This window comes from Schistocerca serialis, chromosome 3, assembly GCF_023864345.2.
Source record: "Schistocerca serialis cubense isolate TAMUIC-IGC-003099 chromosome 3, iqSchSeri2.2, whole genome shotgun sequence".
In the NCBI taxonomy this organism is placed as follows: domain Eukaryota; kingdom Metazoa; phylum Arthropoda; class Insecta; order Orthoptera; family Acrididae; genus Schistocerca; species Schistocerca serialis.
In genome coordinates this window covers 523,827,099-523,853,164 of record NC_064640.1, presented here as the reverse complement: position 1 = coordinate 523,853,164, position 26,066 = coordinate 523,827,099, and positions in this window count along the sequence as shown.

Sequence of the window (26,066 nt, the reverse complement as noted above, 5' to 3'; positions counted from 1 at the left end):
CCAGAAGTTCCACACTTCCACCCTCGTTGCTCGAGATGACGACGAAGGCACTGTCCCGCTTTTTTTTTTTTTTTAATGTCCTCTTGAATAAAGATTGACGCTCAAATGGTACTACACCAATTAAACAGAAATGGTGTCAGGCAGTCCTGTTGCCTGAGAGCTGAAATGTGTCCATCCATTACTCCAAAAATTATGCATGTTCTAAAGACACTTAAAGTGCGTTACGCACCCATAAATGAACAGACTTTCTGAAAATTTAAAACACAATCCTATGAGAATATGACAGAATATTGAAGATAAACATCTTTCTTTTAAGACAAGAATGCTTGTATTAAATCAGATTTCATCTGTAGTGCTAGAAGGCAATACAATACTACTGCATACGTAGACGGCGCTCCCTTCAATACCACTTAAAGCTTAGAACTGCCGACAAACAGCCACCCATCATTGCTTTCCATATTTTTGTACTCTTGCGTGATTTCGCACTGAAATTCCAATAGAGACTTACTCTTCTTGCTCCAGCAGAACTCAATGAACTCACCCATTAACCAGTAGGACGAATGTCGTTTTTGGTTTGGATAAGGCCAACTCCTTGGAGCTAACAGTTCTTGCTAAGTTATACTGTAATCAGACATATGGTTCATGATGGTAAGTTTATGCCTTGCCCATTGACATGTCGCGTTAGCGGCGCCGTCAGTGAAACGGTGAAATATAGTATCAGTCTGCTGATAGTCCAAGCATTTATCAGTATTTGACAAGCCGATCCTGAATAAACGCTCATTTTTGTTTATTGTGTTGTATAAAGCGGAATACCACATAGGTCTTCCGTGTGACGGTAAGGCTTTGACATGAATATTTTGTCAACCTCTACTCCAAGTGCTCGTGGGAAAATACTTCTCTGACTTGCTTGTACACTTATCTTCTTCCAGGACGTTACAAACTGTTCGGTTTATCCTACTCATGGAATGGCTATTGATGTAGGCTAACCCTGGCTTCTCTCTTGGCTGACAGTGCCAGGTATCGACGAGGCGCAATCCTTTCCCTAAGTCTCCTTTTTCCAGACATATGTTAGGATTGGGCGTGTGGTCGGAAAAAAATCAGTTGAAATTACCAGCAAGTACGACGTTCTCTTTCGCGGGATTCATTAACTCATCTATGCTTACGTGAAAGAAGGCAGTTATATCCAGTTTGGTTTGCGAAACGGATGGAGCGTGGGTATTAACGAGCTGAGCTGTGTCTGTTTCGACAGAAATTCTTCGTCTACTTTTCAAGGTTTTAAAACTTCTAGGTATAATTGCATCCTTGAAAAAAATGTGTCGGTACCGCTTTCAGGTCCTCTGCTGAGGATAGCATTGTATCCCGCAATATGTTCCACCCTGTCTGTACACACTTCTTGTTACATGACTATGTCTATATCGAATGCATGTATGGAATCTAGTAGGCATTCTATTTTAGTTACACTAGTGATTCTGTTTATGATAACAATGGCTATATTATATGATTGTAAATCAATGTTAGTTTTCATTTCGGTCAGTCTTCGATTCACAGCTAAGTGTTAATAGAAGTGGTCTTCCATGTCTGCATCAATCCCATCGAGTTTCCCTGTATCACGTCCGCTACTGTGTATTGCCGGCGAATTACACTCTTCCATATCTTCATGCCAAGGTGAGTTGTCAGGTAGTGTTGCAGGCTCTTCCATGCTGTCAGGAGTGAGATTGTCAATATGACTGTCACTGGGTTCTATGCCAACAATCGCCGTTCATTGCGTTGGGGCTGGTAACGGATCCTATCTCCAGACGCGGTAGGTCCAGTGTCTGCTTCTTGTGATAAGAGGTCTCGTGTTTGTGTTCGATTGACTCCTTTTTCTCCTATTGTTTGTGCCTTTTATTCTGGAGTTATCGCCATTTCTTGGTCTTGAACACCTTCTTCCTTATCTTCCGCCCATGCCTGCTGGTGGTTGGCTTTCGGTGTTCCCTTCTTTCCCTTGATTGCGTCCGTAGGTTTGGTACTTTAGTTCGAAAAGTAAGATACTTCTGATTCCAAGGCCTACGTGAGTAACTTCAGCTTCACCGACATTGCCGTTAGAATATTTGAACTTTAAGTTGTTTCCGTATAATTCTACAATTTGGTCACATTTTTCGTGATTCTTTTACTTAAGATAGATGATACTACTACTGATAAACAGATGAGTCCCAATTATATCCTCAGATGTTAACTGCTTCTTCCATAAAGTCATTTACCTCAAACGATTAAGATTGTGCGTAGTTATTGTCGAACATGAAATTCAAAGTGCCTTCCCTTACAGGTTCTGCCATTAGAAATCCTATCTGATAGGTGAGAATAAGTTATGAACCCTACGGCATTAAACTGACCAACAAGTTATAACACTATCACACGCTACTATTATGCCATAACCTTAAAGTTGGAGGCAGGTCGTGAATTAAAACTATCTTGTTAATGCAATTATGGTATACAGCAACAGAGCAGTGTTACCCTCTGAGAGGAATTTTGTTATGTTGACCGTGTTGTACCTAACGGAGGTGGATTATCGCAAGTGAAAGTGAGAATTAGGTAAATATTTAAACAGTAAGAAACAATGTTTTACTTATCTACACTAATCAAAGAATAAAGAAAACGGTCGCCAGCCTAATTAGGAAAGGGAATGAGTAACATTCTTATTCAAGAACTGAAAATAAGTAACTTCAATGGGCAAACACTGTCTATACTTTTGTCACCTGAGAGTGCAATGAACTCTGACACCTGCATGTGTTCATGGTAAGTTTGGATCTGACAGAGCAGAACAAACTATTTACATAAATATAATAGATAACCATACACACTATTACTTTCGGGGCTTATTCAAACTGAATGGTCTTCATAACATTATTATTAATATTCTCTGTAGGATTATAAATTGGACATAGGTTCAGTATTACTTTTCAAACATTTCCCTATCTGACAAAAAATTGTAAATGTAGTTCACTGCATTATTATGAACTGGTCCTAGGTTAAATGTCTCTCAGTTAAATACTTTTCTATGTAGAAAGAAAGTTAAATGTATTTCACTAACAAACAATTTCTCACTGAATTTTGAATTAAAAAAAAGTTACTGATTTCATAGATAGTGGTCTTTCTATTAATCGTTATTCATCATGAGCATAAAGGATAAACTGTGGATCCTATTACACTATTAATATGCACTTTCAATACTCAAGACGAACCCAATATTGTACAGAATTTGACTTGAATAACAAGAGTAATTAAAACTTTCTATAATCAAGTAACTTTGTGCATTTGAACTACTTTCAATGGAGGGGGGGGGGGGGGCGGCTTAATTTTGACCACTGTAGCAGAGCAAACTAAACACACTTTCAATACACTAGAGAAACAAGTACTTAGCAAGCATGAACATAGAACTCTCGACAGTTGCAGTTCTGAACTTTTACTGCAGTAAAACACAAATTTGAGATATTTGTAAGATTCTTTCAACAAACAATATTAAGTTTAGCACACTCTAATGCCATATTAATTTTAATATGCCTTCAGTAAAGGACACTCGGTAAACAATTCAGCGTGGGAGGGACCCTAAGTGGACATGTGACTGAGGATAAATCACGGTAGGTGTAAAAGTTCAGTCAAATTTTACTTTATATTTTGGTACACTATAACATCCTATGAGTTGATCCTTCACTGTAGTGTTCCATTAGAGTGATTGCGCAATGTGGTGGCGATGGCATGTTGGTAGGTGGATTTGCAGAAAAAACTGCTGGACTCTGTCATTTCTTGGTGGCGATAATAGATACCAATTTCAGAATAGTTCCAGTTCTTTATCCATCCATCCAAGGCACTGGAAAGCGTCAGGAAAAGCCTCTCTCGGAACCAGCACAATACACAACTTTTACATGAGTAGTTGATAGTTTGATAGCTCGTCCCCGACTGACTCTTGGTTCCACTTTTTCTACCTAGGTCAACCACAATTTGCGCGCGCTACACAGTTCCGTTCCCGAGGGGAACTACACCTTTTACACATAAATAACTAAGAACCCTAAGTGAAGGTCAGCAATTTACGTAGCAATAACTAAACATTAAATAAAACAGAACATTTGCAAAGATTGACATTTCTACAAAAAATATTTAAATAAAATTATTCAACCTCAAAGATAACCAAAGACAAAACATATCATTTGCTCATATAGTGCATATTACAGAGATTACACCTCATTACAGTATCGAAGTAATCATACACTAATTACAGAAGTTCAATGATGGGATGTTGAACAAAAAAAAGCTAAATGAATCAACAAAGAGTGTGTAGTGTATAAGCTATGGTGTTACAAAGTGCGCAAGGCCCTAGCAGCGGAGACATGAACACTGCACTTGTGCTCGCCACAGCTGCCAAGACCGACTGCACACGCCTGTCACTGAAAGTGTAAGAAAAGGCAAAAATGTGAAGAGGCGGGTGCTTTCTGTTTCCTCGTACGGGTTGCTTGTGCGAGAGAGCTATCGACGACAGACGGCGGCGGGATGAATCAACGATCATCCCGCAGCGCCGCCGACCTGTATGCTAATGAACAGTTGCGCTGACCGAATGTGTTGCTCGTGTTCAGCTGGCATGGGAAGCGAGAAAGACAAATAATTTGGACGGATGCCTCTCAGCGGTCTCTGCGGGGGGCCATATTACGTACTCTGTCGATAATTAATCTGAAAGAAATGTTGCTGACCCGCTGCGTCTGGAAGATGTATGACATGCGAGTGAAAAAACGAATCGCTCCGGTCTCGTCGATAAATTTATTTGCCTGTCAGGATTTGAAATGAATTATTTCTCCCGGTACTGCTTTGCGAACGGCCGTTTAATCCAAACAATGATGTTGTCACTTAGTCCGCCGTTCCACACACTAACTCTAGCCATATTTCTCTCGAAACATTTGTAAATGGAGCTGATTTAAAAGACAAAGAATTTTAAATAGCTTTACTGTAATGGCAACGCGAACTTTCAGTGCGAATAAAAATTTTTACTCCTATTTCTTCAGCCTTTGCTCACTAAATAGGGATAGCCCCATTAGTGATCCGACAATTCCTTTATTTTACTTCTGGGATCTTTCCTTGCCCTTCTGGCACCACAGTCAGCAGCTGGAGAGTTGTGTATGCCATCTGTCTGTGACTGGCATAAACTTTGTTCTGTGTGTATTCATGTCTTAACTGTTTGTTTCTCCTTTTTTTGGGGCTGTTCAGGGGACCTGCTAATGATGGATTTCGATGAATCTTACGTACGATGAGAGGACTCTGTCCTGAGTACATGGCTAGCGGCTATTTATGCGACGGCTAATAGTTTCCGAAAAAATCAATGTTGAAGTTTTGCACGTACTTGCGGTACCTGTAGCGTTAGCCCTACTTCGAACTAGTGAGCGTACCGCAACGGCTAAGGTTCACGGCTACCACGCTGGCGGTAAGGGCTCAAATCAAACAGCTGTACTTGTTTTTCAGTTTCATCGTACAGAATACTATTGAATGGTATACTGTATGTCATGTCTCAGAGGGGGAGTGGACAACAAGAGGCGAGGTCGCATCTACAAGATGTAGGACGCGAAAGTGACGAAGTATTTGGAATTTTAACTATAAACCACAAAAGTAATGTACATTTGAGGAAAGTGTGCGGTAATGATTGATTTATTAAGGAAATTACTAAGGCGAAAATGACTGTTTTTGAATAACTTTGATTGGCATATACCATTTGCATATACTCTATACGATGAATTTGAAGAAAAGTACACAAACATGGTTCGAATCCTTGCCGCCAGTATGGCCGCCGCGAACTTTAGCCGCCGCGCTACTCTCGCTTGCCCGAAACATGGCTAATGTTAGAGGTATAGGAAACAGGCATGAAAATTTGATATTAATTTTCTCGCAAACTAGAGGCCGTCGCATAAAAAGCCGCTAGCCCGGTACTCAAGACAGATCTCTCTACAACACACCTAAGACTCATCAAAATCCGTGATTAACAGATCTGATGGTCTCCTTCTGAGATGAAGAACTGGTCTGAAATCTACCTGCAAGAATCTGGAAAAATGTCTAAAAAGTCCTCCCACGTTAATCAACGTAACAGACCAGGAGTTGTCAATCCGGTGTGCGAATTCCCGCTGAGAGCAGTTGTTTTGCCTCGACGTGTCGTAATAGTCGACGCAGGTAAAGCTGTTCGAAGAGTTTACTAGGTGTTGGCAGAAGACTGAAGTACCAGTAATTGGTGTGCTGCTGCAGGTCGTGCCCAGCCTTGGGGATGGCGATAATCTCCTCTTTACCATTGCTCATCTTGATAGCTCCAGCCACCCAGCAGGGAGCGGCGGGCAACAACAGCAGCAGTGTCCTGAGTTTGTGCAGAGTGCTTAGTGTTCTTTCAGGAACTTCTGTAAATAAGTGAACATTATCTGTGTGTTTATTTAGGTTGCCTGCTGTTTTTTATGACACACTTTCTAAGTGGTTGCGTATTTCTTTTTCATACATTAGCTTTCATATGAGTTGACATTTCAGTAACTGTTTTTGTATCTGTTCCCAGTAGTGTAATTTATTTTTGTTTTAAGAGCTTGGGAATTTTGCGAACTTAGTGTAGAGTTTGCAGATTTGGGAAAAGCTTTCGACAGTGTAAAATGGTGCAAAATGTTCGAAATTCTGAGAGAAATAGGGATTAGCTATAAGGAAAGACGCTTAATATACAATATGTACAAGAACCAAGAGGGAAAAATGGGAGACCAAGAATGAATTGCTTGGATTAAAAAGAGTATACGACAGAAACGTAGTCTTTCGCCTCTACTGTTCTGGTGTTATCCACCGCAGAATTCCCTCCAGCCACCAAAACTCTTTCCCCAACTCAAACAAGCAATATCAGTCACTCATTATATGGTAACCAACGGCGTGGCAGCCGACCGCTGTGACCAAGTGGTTCTAGGCGCTTCAGTCCGGAACCGCGCTGCTGCTATGTTCGCAGGTTAGAATCCTGCCTCAGGCATGGATGTGTGTGATGTCCTTAAGTTAGTTAGGTTTAAGTAGTTCTAATTCCAGGGGACTGATGACCTCAGACGTTAAGTCCCACAGTGCTTAGAGACATTTGAACAGCGTGCCAGTGCACGGATGGGATAGAAAAGACACCATCGATGTACTCTAATAATGAGCATCACAATTTATAACGTGAACAATTTTAGCAATTTTACAGTAACTTCAACACTGGCCAATGACGGGACAGCATGTTTCCCCAAATTCAGTATCATAGCTAAAGCACCCTTTCTCCACTTTGCGAGTATCATTGCGAACATGGAGGGATGACTGTGCAGTACGCCCATTCAGTGTTTATTCTCGAACATATAAATCATCAAATTATACCAAACAGCGCTCCACATATTTCTATCACATTGAGTATAGTGTTTTATTTTACGATCTATTTCTCTGCGTATGGGAGTCACAGAACATTCTCGCTCTCTTAGGGTAAAATTAGAGTGTGGAAGACCCTCCATAGACTGTCATTGACAAACCGGCCAGCAGCACCGTTAGCGAATTAATTTGCAACCAATCAGAAGTATACCACTACACTCCACGTCTCGTGAATGAATAGAGCTTTCCGAGTCCTCACCCATCCAAGACCACAAGATTTCTCGAAATGTGCCCATGTAGAGGAGGATAGCACTCCTTATCGATGTATAGGAACAGAATTAAAAGTGTCGTGATGTAATAGCGGACGGTTAAGAAGAACAAGAAACAGATGATTTTTATACGCAATGGATCTCCAGACGGATGGAGTTCGACGCATTTTTACGTAAATCATCCAAGGTATCAACTCTAAAGTATTGTTCTAGAGTCTAGGATCGGTACCTGGTAGATACTGGTAAGAGAGAACATAAACACACGCACTCCTAAGGCTACAACGTTCTGCACTTTAAACGGGCTATAATGTTAGATCGCTTGTGTTTCCAACCTATCAGTCGTATGGAATGTAGCGATGTTAATATTCCAATGTAAGAAATATATTTCAATCGCAGGACATACATACTTCTTCCCGGTTTCTCTACAAGGAAACAGATAAAAGCATAGCAGCAGCGTCCGAAATGCGAAAATTACAAGTCATTCCGTCACTAACTCTGTAAACAGCACATATGTCGGGGAAATGTGTACACGGGGATTGCAGCGCCTCACAACAAGCACCTATCGCTAACTTAGTTATGACTCTAAACTCTCGATTTTACACCCAAGATGCGACACGGGGGGGGGGGGGGGGGGGGGATCGCATAAATCAAAGTTCGTTTGGAGGAATGTGTCAAGTTTCGACGAAACATGAGATGGAAGTCCTCTGACTTAGTGGCTGACAGTTGTGTGGAAATGTGCGCTAAGTACCTGAGGCCATTTAGCAGTAGATGGGCTTTCTAAATTTAGGGTAAACAACGACTGAAATAAGCAAAATATATGTCTCAGTGATACTAATAACTACATTCTGAAGGTATGTAACGTAGTGCGAAGAAAGCTTAGTATGAAAGGAAAAGCTTCTTCTTTCAGATATGTACTTTTTAGATTAACATAATATGAAAAACGAACTTCATGTTTGCTAAAATGCATTCGGCGAATTCAGAATGCTCTACTTTGGTCACTCAGAATGAATTTAGCAAACCTGCAATACACATACTGGAAAAAGTAGTTAAAATTGTTATAACTGGATTCATATTTGGTTAAAACGCAAATAGACTTCCAAAACCTTACTTTAGTTGTCATTGGAGTGTAATGGGCATCTTTAGGTTCTTAAGTTTAAAGGATCTTGACTTCCAGAGGTGATTCTGCTTACTATGGAAAACATGTATTAGAGGCGACCTGATGATGGTTCGAATCCAGAGTAGGCAGTACTAGTCGAAAGAGGGTGAAGTTGCAGAGAAACCAGACATAACGAAGTAAATAAATAAGCCCAAAATACGCCGAAAAGGAAAAAAGGACAAATAAAAACCGCGAACTTCTGAGCTACAATGACCCAAAATGAATATACACTCCTGGAAATGGAAAAAAGAACACATTGACACCGGTGTGTCAGACCCACCATACTTGCTCCGGACACTGCGAGAGGGCTGTACAAGCAATGATCACACGCACGGCACAGCGGACACACCAGGAACCGCGGTGTTGGCCGTCGAATGGCGCTAGCTGCGCAGCATTTGTGCACCGCCGCCGTCAGTGTCAGCCAGTTTGCCGTGGCATACGGAGCTCCATCGCAGTCTTTAACACTGGTAGCATGCCGCGACAGCGTGGACGTGAACCGTATGTGCAGTTGACGGACTTTGAGCGAGAGCGTATAGTGGGCATGCAGGAGGCCGGGTGGACGTACCGCCGAATTGCTCAACACGTGGGGCGTGAGGTCTCCACAGTACATCGATGTTGTCGCCAGTGGTCGGCGGAAGGTGCACGTGCCCGTCGACCTGGGACCGGACCGCAGCGACGCACGGATGCACGCCAAGACCGTAGGATCCTACGCAGTGCCGTAGGGGACCGCACCGCCACTTTCCAGCAAATTAGGGACACTGTTGCTCCTGGGGTATCGGCGAGGACCATTCGCAACCGTCTCCATGAAGCTGGGCTACGGTCCCGCACACCGTTAGGCCGTCTTCCGCTCACGCCCCAACATCGTGCAGCCCGCCTCCAGTGGTGTCGCGACAGGCGTGAATGGAGGGACGAATGGAGACGTGTCGTCTTCAGCGATGAGAGTCGCTTCTGCCTTGGTGCCAATGATGGTCGTATGCGTGTTTGGCGCCGTGCAGGTGAGCGCCACAATCAGGACTGCATACGACCGAGGCACACAGGGCCAACACCCGGCATCATGGTGTGGGGAGCGATCTCCTACACTGGCCGTACACCACTGGTAATCGTCGAGGGGACACTGAATGGTGCACGGTACATCCAAACCGTCATCGAACCCATCGTTCTACCATTCCTAGACCGGCAAGGGAACTTGCTGTTCCGACAGGACAATGCACGTCCGCATGTATCCCGTGCCACCCAACGTGCTCTAGAAGGTGTAAGTCAACTACCCTGGCCAGCAAGATCTCCGGATCTGTCCCCCATTGAGCATGTTTGGGACTGGATGAAGCGTCGTCTCACGCGGTCTGCACGTGCAGCATGAACGCTGGTCCAACTGAGGCGCCAGGTGGAAATGGAATGGCAAGCCGTTCCACAGGACTACATCCAGCATCTCTACGATCGTCTCCATGGGAGAATAGCAGCCTCCATTGCTGCGAAAGGTGGATATACGCTGTACTAGTGCCGACATTGTGCATGTTCTGTTGCCTGTGTCTATGTGCCTGTGGTTCTGTCAGTGTGATCATGTGATGTATCTGACCCCAGGAATGTGTCAATAAAGTTTCCCCTTCCTGGGACAATGAATTCACGGTGTTCTTATTTCAATTTCCAGGAGTGTATATAGTATACTGTGCCTCGTCTTGTGCTACTCGGGCGGAAAAAGTCTTTTCATCAACTTCACAACTCTACTCATAACACTAAAATGAAAGCGCACAGAACAAATTGCTATGCAGCGTAGCACAGCGGGAAGACTGGTAGGCAACAAGACGCCTGTAGCCTGCTTGGGTTTGGCTCAGCTTGGCTTGGATGGCAGTAGAGCAGCCTGCCCTATATGTTGACAACGGGCGGCTGCTTGCCTGCCTGGCTAGTAGGCAAGCATGGGCAGGTTAAAGGCGGGATGTGTACACCTCTGCTTGGATGACAAACAATTCTTTCAGCTACCAAAAATAGCTGGGGAGCAAAATATTGTATCCTGGACAAATGACCCTCCGGACACATCGAATGAGGCTTAACTTCGACTGTACAATAGTGACTATCTGATGAAGAATAACACAGACGATATAGAAACTTGTATAACTGAAAGAAGCGCCATACTGATCTTGTCATAAATCGCAAATGGAACTGGAAGGCCGGCCGGAGTGGCCGAGCGGTTCTAGGCGCTACAGTCTGGAACTGCGCGACCGCTACGGTCGCACGTTCGAATCCTGCCTCGGGTATGGATGTGTGTGATGTCCTTAGGTTAGTTAGGTTTAAGTAGTTCTAAGTTCTAGGGGACTGATGACCTCAGAAGTTAAGTCCCATAGTGCTCAGAGCCATTTGAACCATTTGAACAGTGGATACCAAGTGTAACACTCCAACCTGCGAGCCATTGCGACGTGTAGAAACTGCTTTCAGTACATAATATGCACTAGAAAAATTTAAAATCTGGTCTACTTATTGCACCGCATAAGCTAAAACGCAGCATCCAGACAGGCTAGATTTATGTTTCGGGAAATATCGGTGTAGATGGCTATGAACTCATACCGCTCAGCATAACTGATAACCTCGCATTACTAATTAAAGCTTCAGTCCGGAACCGCGAGACTGCTACGGTCGCAGGTTCGAATCCTGCCTCGGGCATGGATGTGTGTGATGTCCTTAGGTTAGTTAGGTTTAAGTAGTTCTAAGTTCTAGGGGACTGATGATAGTGCTCAGAGCCATTTGAACCATTTTTTTTTTACTAATTAAAGTCAAAGGATTCACGAGAACCACCCTGTACGTTGAAAAACCTGTCAAATAAAACTTCAGTGCTGCATTCTACAACTGGAAAAGTAAGAAACGATTTTATTGACATATCGTGGAACGATGTGAGAAGGTAGTCAAACCAGGTATTACAAGTTAAAAAAAAAAAAAAATGCTGTGTACCAATCTACAGAGGAACACAGGATACCGTCGGATCTTACTGCAGTGCCTTACGGAAAATGCAAAATCAAATATATGACGGAGATGGCAGAGAAGAGGAAGTAGTCCAGTCGGCAGGTATTTTGGACCTTGTAAAAGGACCAGATTTCAAGAAATTTTAATATGTTGTATGTAGGTGCATTTAGCGTAGAGTCCAAGTTTTCAATGTCGAGAAACCTGTGCTAACGTGGGCGTAGCCGAAAAACTGCAAATTTTGGCAATTTTTTTCTCTTGCATTCAAAGTGAACCTCACTTGTAAAGCGTTAACTTTCTTATACCTTTTACTTCTTAAACGTATTTTCGCGCCGCATGCTTACCAAGACACATAGCTTGAAAGGTACGCAAAATTCACAAATTATGCAAAAAACTGCATAGGGACAGATTTCAGCATCTGAAAGCGTTGAAGCTCTCAAGTCATCATCTGACTGCTTGACAATTGAAAGTCACTGGAATAGAGTAAGATGTTCGACTATGCCATTTTCTTCTACAGTTTTCATGGAACATGAAACTGAGGCTAGATTAAAACATTAATCTTCAGTTTCTGCTTCACATAATCAATATTTTCTACGGGCGTTTTCTTCATGCAGTCGATGCCAGATCCTCGAGCTAAATAGCAGTTCACCTCTTCGAGATCAACTGTTCCTGTCTTAAGTGAAAATATCTCCTTAGTAGCAAATGATGATAGATATTGAGAAAACCATGCACTCAGTATCTCAATAACAAAATTATACCTGGTTACACTAGAAGACATGTTCTCAAGATTCTCGTGAATGTACTTCACTGAATATCTCTATTGGTTCTCAGACGTGTTGGAGGCATGTCATACCCAAAGTTCATCAATATAGTACGGTATCCGTTATGCCGCGGCCATGAGTCAGCCCTGGATAACTCTTCGTCGCCGCCATACGACCAGCTGTATGGTAATGTCTGATCAGATGCTCGACCAGAACTTCTCAGTACGGCGAATAGTGAAGTAGGCTTCAGCTGCGAATTTGTGGAATTTCTGGGGATCTGCTTTGTCTTTAGGCTGATGATGTCCTGGTAGAACAGATGTACACTTTTAGCAGCATAGTTCAGATTACCTGCTGCATGGAAATAGGGATCATTTCTTCGCACATTCGACGTGCAGGTTACAAGTTCAACTTTAATGAAGTTTTTCACTAGGGCCGGCCGGTGTGGCCGTGCGGTTAAAGGCGCTTCAGTCTGGAACCGCGTGACCGCTACGGTCGCAGGTTCGAATCCTGCCTCGGGCATGGATGTGTGTGATGTCCTTAGGTTAGTTAGGTTTAATTAGTTCTAAGTTCTAGGCGACTGATGACCTCAGAAGTTAAGTCGCATAGTGCTCAGAACCATTTTTTTTCACTAGGGTAAGCATGCGAAAGTACTGAATCCATAACGCACCAGTAGTACCACAATACTGTGTGAAGAAATTGCGTTTCTAACAACGCTCCAGACAGAGATGGAGCTTACGCTTCGGGTCTCCCAAAGGCACTGGCCCATCTGGCCACCCGACTCTCCAGCTCAAGCAGAAATCAGCATCCTCTTGATAGAGATAGTTTTATTGGTGTTGATAAGCGTTGATCATTAGAGGCATATGCATTGAGAAAACTTTTGGAAGTTGACCATTAACAGAATATTTGACCATCATCTGCTTTTTTTATTTAAAACTCAAATATCGACCGGTCAGTCACAGACCATCTTCACGGATTAGGATTAAAAGAGTTAAGCCATAACAACACATCTATCACTATACAAATAATGGTCACGTCTCATATGTAAAGCATGCCAAGTATTCCAGTATATAACACAGAGGACTCTGGGGCTTCGGTTCTACATGTGAGACGTGGCCATTATTTATATCATGACAGATGTGATGTTGTCGCTTAAACTGTTTTAACCCTAATTCGTGAAGATGCTCTGTGACTGAAACCGGTCGATATTTGGATTTTAAATAAAAAAACAGCTGATAATCGAACATGCATTTTATACTTCTAGAAAATGTTCCATAATTAAAGTTGTAACGGTAAAACCTGTACTTCTTGTAGTATATGTTTTTGATAATTCAATCAATGTGACGTTCTTTGAATCTCTGTATATTGGTTAGAAAGAGTTGTAAAATAAGTTTAATCAGTGCAAACTACAACAAATTTCATGCTCTAAGAGAAAGGTCTGAGTGCTTACTGTCGTACAACGTAAGAGGAATAACTTACTGACTGAAAAGAGGCGCCAAAACTTCCTTGTTTTCGGTTCCCCCAAGTTAGCACAGGGTTCTCGAGGACGAAAACTTGGATTCGACGCTATGCACGATCTACATACAACACACTAAATGTTCAGAAAATTCGGGCCTTTTTGAGTGCCTGCTTAACTAAAATGAGGACGCTCAAAAAGAAAATATTCCAACTAAAGTAAATAGACTACAAAGGCGTACTGTTGGGCCTTAGGATCACACGTTCACCTTGATGAAAAGTCTGTACCATTCAACGGGGAAAGAGAGAAGGCTGATTGAAAGAACTGTTGGGAACATAAAAGCCAGCGACCACACCATTCGTCAAACTTTCTTGCAGTTAAAAAAAGAAAACAATTTCAAAGCGCTCGACAGTTATCACCAAGCATAAAATGCGAAAATATCTGCATTCATAACCAAATGTGAAAGGAAGTTAAGCGAAGGAAGCAGGATTTCATTGACAGAACCTTTCACAGGAGACGAAGTGAAGACAGTTACCAAAAACCTGATAAGTAACAGAACACTGGGCGTAAATGGGATCCCATACGAATGTTACACAAAATATTAGCATATAACCGGCGACGAATTTTTCAATGTCTCGAAAGGCAAGATCGAATATAGGCAGTTATATATGGCTACAGATCCAGGAACAATAGTTCTTGTGCCGGAACACCCAACAGCTCACTACCCGACTACCAGCCCATCACATTATTTTCCACAATTACAAGATAGCAGCAAAAATTCTCACATTGTGACTACAGGGTGAACTGCAAGAAATTACTGGATCAGGCCCATACATATAGCGCTCCTGACAGAAATATCCTTCATGGAATTGGGATACTGCGAGACTGCGTTTTACACTTCCACAGGAACCAGCAACAAAGTTCTTTCTTCCCCACTGACGATTTAGACCGTGCTTTGGACAAAGTTAGCGACGAATTCTTGAAAAAAGTGTCGTTTCATTTTAGTTTTGCGGAATATACACGATCTTACCGGTAAATTCTCAAATAATTTCGAAAATCGAAGTGAAAGGTTATCTAACAGAAGGACTTAACATTGCAAAGATCTGTGAGTATCAGATAAGTCCATGGTTCTATTCATAATCTCCCGAAAATGGCTCTGAGCACTATGGGACTCAACTGCTGAGGTCATTAGTCCCCTAGAACTTAGAACTAGTTAAACCTAACTAACCTAAGGACATCACAAAAATCCATGCCCGAGGCAGGATTCGAACCTGCGACCGTAGCGGTCTTGCGGTTCCAGATTGCAGCGCCTTTAACCGCACGGCCACTTCGGCCGGCAATCTCCCGAAAGCCATTACTGCGTACACTCCATAGCCACGTTGAAAGTACGAACACGTGTTGAACGGTAGTGCCTCCAAATTTTTCATGTTAAAACACTTAAGGCTTTTTAAACAAAAAAAAGTTATTAACATTCTATATCTTTATTCTTTATGCCTACATGTCTGCTGCCCTCTGTGCTAGTGGGCTCCGAATTGTAGCGTGTAATATGGCGATGTGGAGCTTAACTATGTCGGTGCGTGAGAAACAGCGTACTATAACTGAATTTCGAATTCGAAGAATTCGTCCACACATGGAGCATCCTCTGTCCTCCAGCATGACAATGCCAGACCACACACGAGTGTTTCGGCACCTGCAACTATCCGACGCCTTGGATTAAATGTCATCTAATATTCTCCATACAGTCCCTCCTTGGCCCCATCCGTTTTTCACCTCTTTGTACACCTCCGAGGACTTCACTTCGATATGACGAAGCGTTGTAAGTAGAAGTGGGAGACATTACTTTCCAGCACGCCCGCGTAAAAACATTGGAAACAACAACTTTACAGTTATTGCACACGCAGATGACTTTAACATAAGAGTAAAAAATAACACTGAAGTGATACAAACGAAGCATAGGCTCGAAACTTACTGGCAGCATGGAGCAAATCCGGATAACGGATCACGTACGCATAACCACCTACGTCGTCCACGAGTGTGGCAAAATAAAAATATGAGACATTCGATTTATAAAATGTATCGACGAGTTCCCGGAACGAGGACCAGAAGAAATTGTACAGAAGATAAGAGGAGCCTTGTTACGCTTCCAGCAAAAAAATTAAATATAAAATTACGTGTTGAATGTGTTAATACCTACGCGCTACCCAATGCATTGTACATATCACAGATACTTCCACTAAAACTGACGTTGTTATCAGAATAAAAACATATACAGGGTAGTTCCTGTGGAGAGGGCTACTGTTGCGCCTGGAAGGAGCATAGTTAATGTTCCCAGTGAAGGAAGGGGGCTAGGCCTGATAGACTTCGAACATAAAACGAGAGCATTCTTTGTGAAAAACATAGACTCACAAGCCCTATGCTCGGAGCAAAATTCTTCAATAAAACATGGAGCATGTCCAGAGAAACTGAGCCACGCAGGCCAATGCCAAAGGATATTTCCACGTTTATTAAATATGTTCGGTAGGTTGTAGAGAAAATGAAAATAGGAAGCAATCACAGTACAAAGAACATTGCCGACATTTTATCATCAGGTAACCGAGTAATTTCAATTTAAAATATCGGATTTTCACTGGAAGAATACATGGAAAAAATCTTTATGGCTTGTGTGTAACTTCAGACGTTCACTTGGACGCATACTCTTCATCAACGACCTTTTACCTGCCACGAGTGATGGTATAAGTTTCACCTAGAGCAGAATCCATACAGTCATTACTGCCTTATTAGAGACACCGCCATACACAGAATAGCTGGATGTTCGAAAATCATAGACTTGAGGAAATGAACAAAGCAGCAATGTGCAAATGTGCTACCTGAGCAGCCATAAGACCTATTCCACAGGAAGCTCATTTACTTAAAGCATTCGGGCCTTTCTGTGCTCAAAAGTAAGAGTATTAGCACTGTTGATTTGCGATTACATATTGTGTGTCATAAGAAAGATATAAAAACATGCAGAAATTCCCAGGACCAGCTAAGTAAAAAAAGATGAAAAATACTAACAAATCTGGAACTGCAAACAAAGAAAAAAATCATTCGCACACTCAGTCATGTGTAGGTTGATCAGAAACAGTCAGAAAAGCTTGTAAGGATTTTGCAGGGTAAGCTGTGCTGATAAACAATTGCTAATAAAAAAATCGATACGTTGCGTCATTTCCGAGTTAATTAGCATTGAAATTAACGAATCACGCCTTTGCGCGCGCAAGTTCAAGCTGCCCACCAGAGACAGTGTAGCCAAACGTGTTTTTCGTTTGGTTTCCTAAAACCGAACAAGAGAGCGATATAAAAATTGGACATGGGACGGTAGTAATGATCGAACCCGAGCCAAAGGTTGAACAGTCTGATGAACTATCATCTACGCTATGGTAACAACTGACATTAACTGTATGCCGGTCGATGTGGCCGAGCGGTTCTAGGCGCTTCAGTCTGGAACCGCGCGACCGCTACGGTCGCAGGTTCGAATCCTACCTCGGGCGTGGATGTGTGTGATGTCCTTAGGTTAGTTAGGTCTAAGTAGTTCTAAGTTCTAGGGGCTGATGACCGCAGATGTGAAGTCCCATAGTGCTCAGAGCCATTTTTTGAACATTAACTCTATCCGGTGGGCCACTTCAATTTGCGCGTGCGTAATTAATTCAACGTCAATTAACTCAGAAACGGTGCAACGTATAGATTTTTTTGCTTAACAATTACTTCTCAGCACAACCTACCCTGTAACACCATTCCAAGCTTTACAGACTGTTCTAACCACCCTGTACAAGGAGCAGTCAAATGTAAACAAGACAGATGGAAAAATATAAGTAAAGTATCTATTATTTGAAAATTAACAGCCGCAATTCTTAATTTTTTATACCACTGTGAGACAAAACGGACAATGCCTTCATGGAAAAATGTTTAAAGTTGCCTACGGAACCACGATTATTCACAGACGTGCACCTCAAGGGCTTCCCAGCGAAAGTTCTGCAGCGTAGTCGAAATGTTGGACGTAACATTGCAGAGTGATATGAAGTGGGACAAGCATGTAATGGCAGTTGTGGAGAAGGCGGATAGTCGTCTTCGGTTCATTGGTAGAATTTTGGGAAGATGTGGTTCATCTGTAAAGGAGACCGCTTATAAAACGCTAATACGACCTACTCTTGAGTACTGCTCGAGCGTTTGGGATTCCTGTCAGGTCGGATTGAGGGAGGACATAGAAGCAATTCAGAGGTGGGCTGCTAGATTTGTTACTGGTAGGTTTGATCATAACGCGAGTGTTACGGAAATGCTTCAGGAACTCGGGTGGGAGTCTCTAGATGAAAGGAGGCGTTCTTTTCGTGAATCGCTACTGAGGAAATTTAGAGAACCAGCATTTGAGGCTGACTGCAGTACAATTTTACTGCCGCCAACTTACATTTCGCGTAAAGACCACAAAGATAAGATAAGAGAGATTAGGGCTCGTACAGAGGCATATAGGCAGTTATTTTTCCCTCGTTTTGTTTGGGAGTGGAACAGGGAGAGGTACTCTCCGCCACGCACCGTATGGTGGATTGTGGGGTATGTATGTAGATGTAGCTGTAGATGTAGATGTAACCTTGGCAACGTGTGGGCGGTCATTGTCCTGTAATAGAATGATACCGTTCGTCAACATTCCTGGGCGTTTGGACTTGATGGCGCTCTTGGAGTAGACACTTTGCAAAAACTGAAATGCGCCATCAAGTCCACACGCCCAGGAATGTTGACGGACGGTATCGCTCTCTCGCAGAATAATGACAGCTCACATGTTGCCGAGATTGTTTCGACTACGCTGCAGACGTTTCGCTGGAAACCCTTTGCATGTCCTCCATACAGGCCCGATCTCTTCCCATGCGATGTCCATATTTTTGGGGCCCTGAATAAAGACATATGTGGCTGCCAATTTCTTTCAGACGGGGAGGTGCACGCCTGGGTACAATCATGTCCCGTAGTTAACAGCAAACATTTTTTCCATGAAGGCACTGACAGTGGGATAAATGTATTAACAGCTATTAAGATTACTTTTGAAATAATAAACAGTTTACTTACTTTTTCCATTTTTCTCGTTTCCATTTGACAGCCCCTTATAGTGCCAAGAACAAAGACAAATATTAGATTGCTCCGTAAGTTCGTAGCGTTTTAGCTTTGCGTGTTGGTATTCCGGTTGCTATTCGTTTATTCATCGACTATCATTTTTCTTCGTAGGTCATTGTTGCTATTTGACTTTACTTATTGTCATTTTCACATCTGAAGAAAATGAAGTGTCAAGTGGAGAAATCGGAGCATTTCCGACATATTCTTCTGTTTGAATTCAATAGAGTGGTGACAGCAGCGGAGGCAGCCAGAAACATTTACGCTGTGTACGGGGATAATGCCATTGGACAGAGCACGACAAGAAAATGGTTATCTGGTTTTAAAGATGATCGTTTTGACATTAGTGACTCTCCACGTTCACGAAGACCTTCGCAGTTTGATAAAGATGGTTTAAACACGATAATTCACAATGATCCACGTCATTGTACTCTAGAACTGGCAACTGTGATGAACTGGTATCATTCTACCATCATGCGACATTTGCATGCAGTGGAAAAGGTTCAAAAATCGGGTGTATGGGTACCGCATGCTCCAAGCCAAAATCACAAAAGTCTGCGAGTGGCCATATGTGCATATCTGATTGCTCTTCATCAACCGGGTTGTAAACAACACAGACCACACCCACGTGCATTCACAAAAGATAATGTTATGCATCTGGAGGTGGAGGAGGGGGAGGAGGAGGAGGAGGATATTAGTGCTTAACGACCCGTCGACAACGTGGTCACTAGAGACGGAGCATAAGCTCGGATCAGGAAAGGAAACCGGCAGTACCCTTTCAAAGCAACCATCCCGGCGTTTGCCTAAAGAGATCTAGGTAAATCACGGAAAACCTACATCAGGATGGCCGGACGGGCTCCTGAATGTGACTCCAGTGTGCAGCAAACCACTGCGATCGTCGCTCGGTATACATCTAGTGGAACAGCGACGGTGTGGTGTACCACGAATTGCTTCCCCGAGGTGTAACCATCACTGCTGACATTTGTTGTCGACAACTGAGACGTCCTGCAGACGCAGTCCAAGAACAACGACCAGCAGGACTGCGTGAGGTGATGCTGTTCCACGATAACACGCTCCCGCTTTCCGCTACACTGACAAAAAAACGATATACAGGAGTCGGATTGGGAAGTCATTCCGCACCCACCTTATTCACTAGACCTTGCGGCCTCAGATTTTAACCTCTTCCGCTCTCTGTCGAACAGCCTTCAAGGAACTGAGGGTACATCGAACTATCTTCAGAGCATTTCTTTACCGTCCCGCTCTCGAACGGCGCGCAGATAAAACGACCACTTAAATATTTCCGTGCGAGCTCTGATTTCTCTTTTTTATCGATTTATTTATTTATTCTTTCACGAGTATCGTTCCTTTTCTTCGTGGAACTACTTCCTTCCTTTTGCAGACCTCTTTCTTTCATGAAATTCTGCCTTTTGTGTTGCTTCTCTAAAAATTGTTCCGTTATCTTCTATGTCCATTCTAATTCCACTTTTTCAAATGTTTGTCAATTCCAGTGAACCATGTGGATTTGGATTTGTAGCTGTTAGGTAAGTTGAAGATCTGCTTGGTTAGTGTGTTATTATTCATTCAGTACATGTGCCCATAAAGCTCTAGTCTTCTTTTCCTCATAACATCAGTTAGTTTTCCCAGTTTGAAGTTGTGCTCTCTGTTTAATCTAACTTTGTTTTCAACGTTACTATTATTTCTAGGTCCCAGTATTTTCCTTAGAAGTCGTCTTTCAGCTTTCTCCAGTTTTCCGAGATCCCCAAATCTTGTTAGTTTGAGTTGTTCTCTTATTTTATAACGACGACCATTTCTCTTTACGTAGGATGGCGCCAATATTTCCGCATTAGGAGGGGAAAGTTGGTGAAATTTTGTGAAAAGATCTCACTGCAGAGAAAAACGCGTTTGTTTTAAAGATAGCCACACCAACTCGCGTATTATATCCGTGACACTCTCTCTCTTACAAAGTGGTAAGTCCAAAAGAAAGATTTTAATTTTATCATGATATGTAACATTCAATTCACTTCAAGAGGAAATACTCCCTTTCTTTATGAACCCCACTTCTCAAGGAACACAAATAATTGAACGGGAAAGTATCAATAGTACATTCCGAATTTTTTTCTGAAATTAAAATATAGTTCAGAAGTTTGCTGACGAAGACAACTGGAGAGCGCAAGTACGTGCTAAAAGGGGTCGTCTGGATGCCCAATAAAAAATATATCTCAGTCGGCAGAGCATTTCCCCGCGAAAAGCAAAGATTCCGAGTTCAAGTTCCGCTCCGACACTCAGTTTTAATCTGCTAGAAAGTTTCAGATCAGCACACACTCCACTGCTGAGTGAAAATTCCTTGTGGAAACTGTTCCCGTGGCAATATCTTTTCTCCAAGGAGTGTTTGTTCCGAAAGATATGCAGGAGAACTACTGTCAGATTTGGAATGCATCGGAGAAGTACTGGCGAATGTAAAGTGAGAGAGTGTAGTGGCTCGTGACGATACAGTTTTGATCAGCCACGAAGTTTCAGAACACCGCACACTCCACTGAAGAGTAAACACTCATTCTTTAAGCAATGTATTTGGCTACAGTATAGTCATTATTAGCAGCGTAATATTGTGACATTTCTTATCTTTAACTTGTTCTCTCATATTGCATTTGAATGATTTTTCGACTTATTTCCACGTTCCAGATACTTCTGTGCGTTCGACCATGAAATATGGGGCATGTTACGCAATTAGTTCAAGAATTAAAAATCATTTCACGGGTAAACGTAGGATCGTCTGTGGAAAGAATTTGCTTCAAAAGGTGTGAAAAACGGAGATCTATCACGGCCATATAAGCTTTTCAGGCATTACATATCACAAAACGATAGAAGTCCCAAAAGTTGTCGGCTTGACAAAATGATAATATTTTCGTTTTTCAACATTGTCACCTTGTAAATTAATACGTGTAAACCAATTATTTTCTAATTTTTTATACCAACAGTAAAATTAGTGTTGTTTGCCTGTGCAAAATAAACATCTCTCACAGTTTCAACTTCATCATTTAATGTGATACGTGTTGTCTTAGACATTTCTTCGGTTATGGAACAAAAATAATCGCTAGTAGCCAGCTCGGGCGAATACAACAGATGTGAGGCACTCTGAACCGCAGGTCGTTCATTTTTGCAGCAACAAGCTGAGACAGGCATGAGGGTGCATTATCGTTACGGAACTTCGTCCTTTGAAAAAGTGACCGTTTAACGTGAACAGTAGTCTCCAGTTTCTCTGCTAATATAGCGTAACATTTCTCAGGTGTGGTTCCGCCCGTCTGGTGTAGTCTTTTGCGCTAGACACGATTTTACCTGGAGAGCGAACCGTTTTTGTTCACTTTGCTCTGTTTCGCCTCTTTGTCATCCACTGTTTCAAATGCTCCTTCTTCTCTGGCGTGTAATAGTGAAAGCATGTTTCGTCTACTATTCTCAAAAGTCGGAGAAACGTACTGGAATGAAGTATAAACAAATTCAAACCCTCTTAAGTAGTATTCATTCCAGTCCTTTCTGATTTGGACATGGTCTGAATTTCTTGTGAAATGTGATCGACAAGACCTATCGATTTCTTCGCAATGATAGTAAAGCTCACGAACCGGTAGTTCAGCAATCACTGAATATGACACTTTACATCTTTGTATCAATTTTGTCAATCTTATAAGATTTTTGACATTCTGAACATTTATTATCTTCTATGGATAGAGCTCAAATTAAGTGTCCCACGTCATAACCGTCGAAAACGAACGTGAACGTATGTAGCTCTTAACGACACCTGCGGAATTGTAATATATTGTTTAAAATACATTTTAGTCACATGGCTAAACCTGGCAGGCATAGCGCCACCTCCTTTTCGAAGAGAAATTGCTCCGAGTAAGGAAAGAAATAAAACTGAACTAAGATGAGCTTAGAACCACCGAAACGTCACTCGCTGCGCACAATGATTGGTCAGCTTTGAAATTCCTTAATATGCCGAGGCCAGGAGTGATCAGATCAAGAATTAATATTGCAAAATGGCGCTACATTGAGGAAAATAACATTCAGCGTTACTGTGGAGAACACCATACCTTTCAACAGATGATTCAATGCCAAGAGCACTTTCGTCAAACTGCAGAAAATGTGCTGGAAGCTGGGGCGTCCGCAAGGGTGAGGGGTGTGTATGGAACACAGTGGGGTCAGCTGCCCCTAGTGAGAATTCATTTCGTTAACGAATATGAAAGAGAACCTGTAACCGCATGATTCGGATTTTTCAGCCCTAAAATAACTGAAAAATTATCACTAAAATTTCCTGAAAACGTAAAAAATGACATAAACATGAGATAACATACAGGGATGGGACAAAAACATGGAAACACGCTTGAACATGGTTGAACATGAATGCAGATGGTAGCAAAGTGTGCACACTAGGCTGTTGTATCTGACCACGAACAGTACCTGTGCAATGTCCTCGATATGTTTCATGTATCAGTCGTGATCATAACAGTGTTCTCTGTAGTTGTAAGTACATGATGTCGGATCTAAGTGAATTCGAACAAGCGTAAACTTTTGCTGCTAGTATGGTTTGTGCTTCCGTAACCAATGGAGCTCAAGTGTTTGCTGTTTCAAGAGACACCGCAAAAATGGCTCTGAGCACTATGGGACTTAACATCTATGGTCATCAGTCCCCTGGAACTTAGAACTACGTAAACCTAACTAACCTAAGGACAGCACACAACACCCAGTCATCACGAGGCAGAGAAAATCCCTGACCCCGCCGGGAATCGAACCCGGGAACCCGGGCGTGGGAAGTGAGAACGCTACCGCACGACCACGAGCTGCGGACAAGAGATACCGCATCGAAGATAAAAGGAAAACAGAAAAACATCATCAGCTAAGTCACAACGCGGACGAAAGTGTGTGTTGAGTGATCGTGGCGGACAGTCATTGAAGAAGACTATGACGAAAAAGAAAAGGACGAAAGCCGCTATAGTCACTACAGAATTGAATGTCGCACTCGTGAACCCCGTCAAGCACCAAAACAACAGGAAGGGATCCTCATACACACGTAACTGCACGGCGAGCTGGAATTCCAAAAACATTCATCAGTGACGCAAATGCCTGTAATAGGTAAACATGATGCCGAAGTTAAAACCTAGACTACAGAACAATGGAAGAAAGTCCTTTGGTCAGATGAGTTTTGTTTCACACTGATTCCAAATTCTGGCCGAGCTTACGTCCCAGGAGTGAAATATGGCGGGGGTTCGGCGATGATTTGGGCAACTACATCGTGGTATTCCATTGGTCCAGTGGTTACTCTGCAAGTTCGCATTACTGCCAATGATTATGCGACCATTTTGGCCGATCAGGTCCATCCCATGGTACAATGATTGTTCACCAATGGTAATTCTCTGTTTGAAGACGACAGGCCCCCGTTCATACAGCTCGCATCATCCACGATGGGTTTTGTGAGAACGAGGATGAAGTGTCGCTTCTCCCCTGGCCACCAGTCACCAGATCTCAATGTAATTGAGCCTATGTGGTCCACTTTGGAGAGAGGGTTGCGTGACCGCTATCGACCTCCTTCATCGTTACCTAAACTCGTCACTATTTTGCAGAAAGAATGGTATATCATTTCCTTGAATCCCACTCAGGACCTCTATTTATTCAAGCTTTTTTGAATGCCAACGGGATTCCCACACCGTATTAATAGGCCTGGTAATGTATTGTGACTTTGGTATTTCTATATTTTTATCCACCCCCTGTACATGTAAAGTTATAAAATGAACTAGAGTAATGAAAAACTATATAGGAGTTAGAACAGAAATTTAAAAAAAAAATGATAATGAATTTAAAGCAGCTAAGTTTTTCTTCAATGAATCTCATTCTTCGAAGATGTACGAAAATTGCTGTATAGCAAGCTTAGAGCTGTTGGAGGTTCTTAAAAGTAAGGGAACGCCTTTCGTCGGACAACACAGAAAATCTGCCAACATTTGCTGAAACAGCTGTAGCGTCAAAATGTTTGAGAAGAGCGGAAACAAGACTCCCTAGAAATAACTGAGTAGATCCCTGTCCGAACTTTTATTCCAAACGAAGAGTAGCATATGGGCAAATAGGGTATCATATTGACCAGCGTGAGGGCTAGTTTTGGAGAGAAAGATCAGTACCGTTCGAAATTTAAATATTTTATGTTTCTTGCCTTCTGAACAAAACTTGAAAATAAAAAAATTAAATTGACGGTCAAACCTTTGGTGAAATATTGTGTCTGAAAGAAAGAAATAAAATAGATTAGAGAGACATTTGACGCGCCACCGAATGATGGTTGAAATCATATACAGTAAATGAGATGCCGACTGAGAATTCGAAGTTCAGTGTTTAGCTTAGAATTTTAAAGAGTGCTATGGGATATTTGTCTGGTGGATTATACAGACTGTGCAGTCTACTCTGGTTGGCCTTGACATATATGAGTCGTATAAAAGTTCTAACAGTTTTTTAGCCTCAAAACTTTTTTAATAGAGAATCCTTCAAATACGTATCTGGAAACAGATTGTGTGTGGTGCAAAAAGTGACGTCTCCCTTATAAATGCTGCCAACATCATTGTTCTAGCTCAGTCGCTTTTCCTGATAAAAAAAAAAGTGAATATAAAAAAATGGAATAAAGTTGGAACCATAAATTATAGAGCAGCTCCAATCGGATTGCGAATTCTGTTCCTTGTTCTTTCTACGTCACTGACGTATGAGCGTTCCAGCTACTTAATAAAAAATGGGTTAAGACTAGAACCTTCGATCAGATAGCAGTTGGAACAGCTCGTAACTCTGTCGGTAAAATATTTTACCGATTGACCTCCCGTAACAATAGTTATCTAAAAATGGTTCAAATGGCTCTGAGCACTATGGGACTCAACATCTTAGGTCATAAGTCCCTTAGAACTTAGAACTACTTAAACCTAACTAACCTAAGGACATCACATACACCCATGCCCGAGGCAGGATTCGAACCT